Below are 7,993 nucleotides of genomic sequence, written 5' to 3'. Positions count from 1 at the left end.
CCATCGTGGCAAGGTGGCCTGGTTCAACGCACGACTCATTCATTATGACTAAACAGCTTGCTGAGAACAGGCTGGGGCTGGCACGGTGCGCGATGGGTGGCTTCTTTCGTTAATTGTAAACGAAATAAACTCTTACTCACCCAGAAAGCGTCTGCCAGTGTGTGCAGTGCATTTGTGGCATGTGTCATTCAAATCATGTTTTTGGTTTTCTTTTTTTTCTGCTGGTGAATAATTAGAGAGCTGCAGAGTTTTCTAACAAGCCCTGATTGTCTCCCTGTGTTCAGTATTCTTCAGTAAAAGCGGCGTAAAGTTGGAAATGTCAGCCGCAGCCCACACCTGTCCACACCTGTGTGCGCTGCTCGGATCCCACGGCATTTACAGCCTCACACACACGCTCCCACTCACTTCTTTTTTTGGTCATATTTATCCCGTTTACAGGGAACCAACAGAATCTCCCACTTCATTCACGAATCTTTAGCTTAGACTCTGTAAGTAAAATCTTTTCTTTCCTTTGTTCATCGCGTATTTCTGATCGGACAACAGTGAATCTCAGGTCCGGGGCCTATTTAAATAATTTGCATATGTAAATAGAGGCGTGGACAGGGAGGAGGGGTGCACGTGCGCTCAATTCCACGTGATTGGCATGTACAAAAGAAACGTGCTTGGATCCATGCGAACGCACACTTTGATACATCTGATATTTTTGTGCGTACGACAGTTCTGGGTTCGGCGTACGGCAGTTTCAGTAGGAAAATCCACGGCAAGTATTCGTACATGAGGCCCTGGAGAGGAGTCGAATCCCAAAACACCTTCAGATAAGAAACATCCCATCGCCGGCCTGCGGTTCCGTCGATGGTCGTTCTGTCAGTGTTTCCAACCCCACAGGAAGCGTCGTGGTGCAGTTCAGAAGCGACTCTCGGCTCGGCTCCGTCAAGAAGACGCGACTCTTCTATTTTAGACGGAGTCACGTCAATCTGCACCAGAGCAGCTCAAGCTGCAGGAAGTCAGACACCAAAACAACAAAGGAATTTGGTTGATGTTCAAATAAAAAAAAAAAAAACCTGCCGGTCTACAAACGGCCTAAAGTGAACAAATGAACTCTGAAGCTTATTTATATATTAGAAGCACGAGCCAGAAAAATCGGGAGCCAGTTAAAGTATCGTGGGCGAACCGCTTCTGAAACTCTCCTGATGGGTTTGAAGTCGCGTGGAGGACGGCCCCAAAACAGCCTCGTGGTCGCAGCGTGACCGAGACGAGCCCGGTTTTGGTGTTAACGTTAACTTAATTAGATACTACGCTACAGCTGATTAAAACCAAGAGCCAGCCTCCGTGGCTGTGAAGTGAAGAGCCAAAAACTGCAGCTCCCTTAAAGTTAAGTTGATGAGACGTTTTTGACAAGATCATGGTTTGGCAGTTTTTCACCGTAAATCTCAGACATTTAAAATCTGGAATAAAACACTGTCCTTAAATGTGAAATCAACAGTACTAATGTCCTTTTATTTCTAATGTTGGAAAAGGTTACACCATTTATTTATTACGGTTAAATTGGTTACAGGTTACGGGAGAGAAAGGGATCATAAGTCTGACAATTTTCAATTTAATCTTTTATTGAAGGTGGATGGAATATTTTGGGTTTTTTTTTTCTCGATCGATTTGATCAGAAGGGAAAACCGGAGCGACCCGGAGAAAAACCCTGACAAACATGTACTGTGACCGGATGGTAAAGTCAAGAAGTACAGGTTTTTTTTTCGTTTGAAAATTAAACGTGGCGAACCGGAGCGACCCGGAGAAAACCACAAGGTGTGAATGTGATCCGAGTGTTCCTAAAAACACTGATCCACATCACACCTGGAAAGCACTACATAGGGACACCAACTATAATAGCACTACCACGACATAGAATGTAGATGCAATGGCTGTGGCAGTCAAAGTACGCCAAAAGTGTGAATCCCACCGACTGCGAGAAGAGCGTTTTTGGTCTGTTCATCGATAAAGCTCTGGTGTGAGTCTGCAGACACTGGGCGATTCGGCGTCAACGGCTGCGTCCTCTTGCAGAATGACAGTCTGCAGCAGTCCTTTGCTGCCGTACCTCTTCTGCAGATCTTTCTGCACGGCCTTGCACACCTTCTTCATGTCCTTACCGTCTGGGCAGAGTTTCCCGTCACGGTGAGCCCCTCCATGGTCTGGCTAACCAGATCTTCGTGTGGCCACCCACTGCTCCTTGGTACGGCTCTGCACAGTGTTACACTTGTGTAACAGTCTTAAGGTCAGCATGGTGACAAAACTGACGAAGCTGCTTCTGACTGTCTGTCTCGACTGGAGACTCGCAGCCAGAAGCAGAAGCAGCTGCAGGCTCAGTGGTGTTCATCGGGGAGTTCATTGTTTCCATAAGAGTCGTCTTCCTTCTCTGGGGATCCTTGAATCTGGTGAGTTCTTCTGTAGTGTTGGTTTCCACTTATATTACAGTCCAGATCAAAGGCTCTAGAATGTGTGACATCACATAAGACACGCCTCTAGCTACCATGTATGGGCATATCAAAGACCAACATAAGACACGCCCCCAGTTACCATGTATAGACACGCCCCTGGTTACCATGTATGGGCATATCAAAGACAACACAACTTCAAAGGTGACTTGTTTTGATCTCTACGTTTCCATGGCAAACCCCCCCTCTGGGGAAATGAAACCAATATGGAGGTGCCAAAAAAACTGCAGCTGATTGTTTTTTGATGGTACAGACTTTCAGCCAGTGTCGTGCCAGAACAGGAGCTAGGTGCACAGCCAATGTAACTATGGTTATCCATCAGCCTCAGCTGTAGTTCAACCTCATACCGTTACTTTCATCGTCGTTAGTCAGCTGCATTTGGGCATCACATATGATTTGAACATTGATGGAATGAAAATGTTGTGTAGTCAGCACAATCCAGAGCTACTCGCCGGCCCCCGTTGCGCTCTCGGGCAGTCTGCAGCTCTGCGCACATCTCCATTAACACTGGCCTTGGTAACCGAAATCGGCTTATGACCCAATTATCATGGTTTGCAAGTAAATCCTTGCGTTCCTTAAATCGCTCACGTTTGCACGGTCCTCTAACAACGCTAACGCTGCCATTGTTAATACCATTTTCTTAATCACATTACGCATGCTTTTATATTCACCCATATAACTGCAAACACGTGGGTGTGTTAATAGTTCATCAGTGTGTCTCTGATGTGCACATCACTCTGATGACTACTTGTTTTCACATTATTAACAGTTTCCCAGCGTCACCTCTAAGTGTCGCCAAAGGAACAATAGCTGTAGAAACGTGCGTACGACAGCCATGAAGCTGGCGTGGGGCACGCACATTTCCACGATTGTTTCACGTTTGATACATTTGAACGTGAGCGTGGGAAAGGACGTACGCCACTTTTTTGTGCGTACGCACGCTTTGTACATGAGGCCCCAGATGTTTTTAGATTTTACAGATTATGTCACGCTGTCAGTCACTTCAGATTTTTGTTGCAGCTCAACTTCCATCCTATAATTTGAATAAAACTTAATTCCATAACTGTTTTTAATGCTTGATGGTGTATGTCGACGTGTGTGTGTGTGTAGGTGAGAGTGTGTGTGTGTGTGTGTGTGTGTGTGTGACCTCTTGTCTGTGTCTCAGCTGCAGCGTCAGGTCTCCCAGTATCTGGCTCAGCGTTGCTCTGACCGCCGTGTTGATGCTGCGCTGGTGACAGCTGGACACGTATGTCTCAATGCAGACCTGAAAACACACACACACACACACACACACACACACACACACACACCTGTCAGTGTGCGATCTTTCCGATGTGTGAGTCACAGAGAAGTCATGACGCAGCATCGCAGACAAACACTCGACTGTCACGGAGAGATTAACGGGAGGTTTCCATGGCATCACAGGTTACCGTGGTAACCAGACGGATGAGATGGAGGGAGACCACAGAGAGAAAACTGATCTTCACTTTGTCCTGACAATCAGGACTAAGTCCCGCGGTTTTAGACATCTGTGGGGGACGTCACTGAGACTACAAGCCAGGTTTTAGACAGTCCTGTGGGGGACGTCACGGAGACTAAGAAGTCCAGGTTTTTAGACATCTGCGGGGACGTCACGGAGACTTACGTCCGGTTTTAGACATCTGCGGGGACGTCTCGGAGACTACGTCCAGGTTTTAGAACAGTCTGCGGGGACGTCACGGGGACTAAGTCCAGGTTTTAGACAGTCTGTGGGGACGTCACGGAGACTAAGAAAAGTCCAGGTTTTAATACAGTCCTGTGGGGACGTCCACGGAGACTACGGCCAGGTTTTAGACAGGTCCCTGCGGGGACGTCTCGGAGACTACGGTACGTCCAGGGTTTTTATTAGACGTCCTGCGGGGACTCACGGGGACTAAGTCCAGGTTTGAGACAGTCTGTGGGGACGTCACGGAGACGAAGTCCAAGGTTTTAAATACAGCGGTGGGGAACGTCACGGAGACTACCGGTCCCAGGTTTTAGAGACGTCTGCGGGGACGTCTCGGAGACTACGTCCAGGTGGTTAAGACAGTTCTGCGGGGACGCACGGGGACTAAGCCGGTTTTAGACAGTCTGCGGGGACGTCACGGAGACTAACGTCCAGGTTTTAGACAGTCTGCGGGGAACGTCACGGAGACTACGTCCAGTTTTAAACAGTCCTTGCGGGACTCACGGAGACGAAGTCCAGGTTTTAGGACACTGGTCTGGTCTGCGGGGACGTCACGGGACTAAGTCCAGGTTTTAGACAGTCTGCGGGGGTCCGGAAGACTAGTCCAGGTTTTTAGACGTCTGCGGGACTTCACTGAGACTACACATCCAGGTTTTAGACATCTGTGGGGAAGGCACGGAGACTAAGGAAGTCCAGGTTTTAGGAGAGACATCTGGGGGACGTCACGGAGACTACGTCCAGGTTTTAACAGGCTGCGGGACGTCCTCGGAGACTACGTCCAGGTTTAGAAGACAGTCCGGGGACTCACGGGGACTATAAGTCCAGGTTTAGACAGTCTGTGGGGACGTCACAGGAGACTAAGTCAGGTTTTATGACAGTCTGTGGGGACGTCACGGAGCTACGTCCAGGTTTTAGACAAGTCTGCGGGGACGTCTCGGAGACTACGTCCAGGTTTTAGACAGTCTGCGGGGACGTCACGGGGACTAAAGTCCAGGTTTTTTAGACAGTCCTGTGGGGACGTCACGCGGAGACTAAGTACAGGTTTGAATACATCTGTGGGGACGGCAAACGGAGACCTACGCCAGGTTTTAGACAGTATGCGGGGACCTCGGAGACTACGTCCAGGGTTTAGACAGTTGCGGGGGACGTCACGGGGACTAAGTCCAAGGTGTTAACGTCCTGCGGGGACGTCACGGAGACTACGTCCAGGTTTTGACAGTCTGCGGGGACGTCACGGAGACTAACGGGTTCCAGGTTTTAGACAGTCTGCGGGGACGTCACGGGACTAAGGTCCAGGTTTTAGACAGTCTGCGGGGAAACGTCACGGGGACTAAGGTCCAGGTTTTAGACAGTCTGCTGCGGGGACGTCACGGAGAATACGTCCAGCCAGGGTTTAGACAGTCTGCGGGGACGTCCACGGAGACTACGTCCAGGTTTTAGACAGTCCGGTGCGGGGACTCTCGGAGACTACGTCCCAGGTTTTAGACAGTCTGGGCCTGCGGGGAAGTCACGGGGACTAAGTCCAGGTGTAGACAGTCCTGCGGGGACCGTCACGGAGACGACGTCCAGGTTTTAGGACAGTCGGGCTGCGGGGACGTCAACGGAGACTAATCCGAGGTTGTAGACAGTCTGCGGGGACGCTCAGAAGACACGTCGCAGATTGAACATGGTGACGAGTTTTTCTGGTGTTAATGGACGTCACACGTCACCTGACACACCTGTTGATCAGAAACAACAGGCGGGCTCTGCATTCAGCTTACATCATGTCGCTGTAGAGGTTTGGAACCTGTCCCTTCATGGATCATGGTGGGAGTCCAGTTTTAAATTAAATTAACGGTGAAAAGTCTCACCTAGCGATCCTCGGATGGAGTCTCCTTAATGTCAAAGTTGGGGGAGAGGTGAATGCACCAGCAGACCTGACGGAGACAAACAGACAGGGTCATCATCATCTCACATCCATCAATCATCGTCATCTCAGCATCAGCATCTCATCTTCATCATCATCTTCATCATCATTACTTCAGCATCATCAAATCATCATCTCTTCATCATCAATCAGCAATCACCACAGTGTGTCCGTGCCTCTGCGGCCGGAACCTTCATCACCTCCCAACTGCAGGGTCTTCGTGGAGAGACGGTGTCCCACTCTGATGGCTCCAACATCTGGATGAGCAGCTGCTTCGCTAGGGACCTCACCTCATGGTGACCCCCGCCCACAAAACTGGCCTCCACACAGGGTTTCTGATTGGAACGGAGGGGAGGAGAGGTCAGAGGTCAAAGGCCCCGAAACCTGAGACCACTCATCCTACCGAGTCAACTCTCCACCTACCTGGCATCCCCGTCAGCGCCGTCTTCCCCAGTTGGGTGTTTTTGAGACTCCAGAGCCATCGAAGAGGCAGCAGACAGCGCGCCCTGCAGGAGACACACATTACTACAGCTCACGGTGTGGACTGTGATTTACAGAGTTTATGATGGACAGTGAAGTAAACGCTGCCCAACTGCAGCTGCTGTTAGCCATGGTGCAATGTTACTTTCAGTCTGTTAGCTGCTGTGAGATCATGTTAGCGCAGTCTGTTAGCTGCGGGGGTTTTTAGCTCATGTTAGCTCGTTGTTAGCTTGCTGTTAGCTCAGTTTGTTAGCTGCTGTTAGCGCAGTCTGTTGCTCATGTTAGCTCAGTCTGTGAGCTGGCTGTTAGCTCATGTTAGCTCGTCCTGTTTAGCTCTGCTGTTAACCTACTCAGTTTGTTAGCTGCTGTTTAGCTAATGTTTAGCCTCAGTCCGGTTAGCTGCTGTTAGCTCATGTTAGCGCAGTCTGTTAGATACTGTTAGCTCATTTGTTAGCTGCTGTTACTCATGTTAGCTCAGCTGTTAGCTGCTGTTACTGCCTTGTTAGCGCATGTTAGCTCAGTCTTTAGCTGCGGTGTAGCTCATGTTAGCCTCAAGTCCCGGTGTTGAGCTGCTGTTAGCTCGGTTTGTTTAGCTGCTGTGTACTCATGTTAGCCAGTCCTGTTAGCTACTGTTAGCTCAGTTTTTTGTTTAGCTTGGTCTGTTAGCTCATGTAGCTCAGTCTGTTAGCTGCTGTTTGCTGCTGTTAGCTCATGTTAGCTCTGTTGCTCAGTACTGTTAGCTGGGGGGGGGGGGGGGGGGGGGGGGGGGGGGGGGGGGGGGGGGGGGGGGGGGGGGGGGGGGGGGAGGGGGGGGGGGGGGGGGGGGGGGGGGGGGGGGGGGGGGGGGGGGGGGGGGGGGGGGGGGGGGGGGGGGGGGGGGGGGGGGGGGGGGGGGGCCCCAACCCAACACCCAACCCCACACCCCACCCCAACCACCCACCCACCACAAACCCCCCACACCCACCCCCACCACCACACACACCCACAAACCCACCCCCCCAACCAACCCCCCCCCCCCCACCCCCCCCTGTTAGCTCATGTTAGCTCAGTCTTTTAGCTGCTGTAGATCAATGTGAGCTCAGTCGTAGCTGCTGTAAGCTCATGTTAGCTAAAGTCTGTTTAGCTGCTGTTAGCTCAGGTCGGTTAGCCGGGCTGCCTGACTGTGGTACCGGAGTCCGTTACATAACCCGAACGGAGGTCTCTCTTTGGTCTCGTTATCCTCTGTACGGTCGTCTTATCCTGGGGTCGGGTTGCCGTTGCTGTGGCTCTGGTTGCTGATTGGGGTGTTCAGTTTGGCAGGGCTTCACTCTCCGAGCTGTCACAACTACAACTTCTTCAAACGGCTGGCAGAGGCAGATCAACAGGTCCACGACATCATTGAGCGCCAACACATAAAAAAGAAAATCGGAGTTTTAT

This window comes from Larimichthys crocea, unplaced genomic scaffold (assembly GCF_000972845.2).
Source record: "Larimichthys crocea isolate SSNF unplaced genomic scaffold, L_crocea_2.0 scaffold146, whole genome shotgun sequence".
Taxonomy (NCBI): Eukaryota; Metazoa; Chordata; class Actinopteri; family Sciaenidae; genus Larimichthys; species Larimichthys crocea.
The sequence above is the reverse complement of the archived record's forward strand: the minus strand, read 5'-3'. Positions refer to the sequence as shown.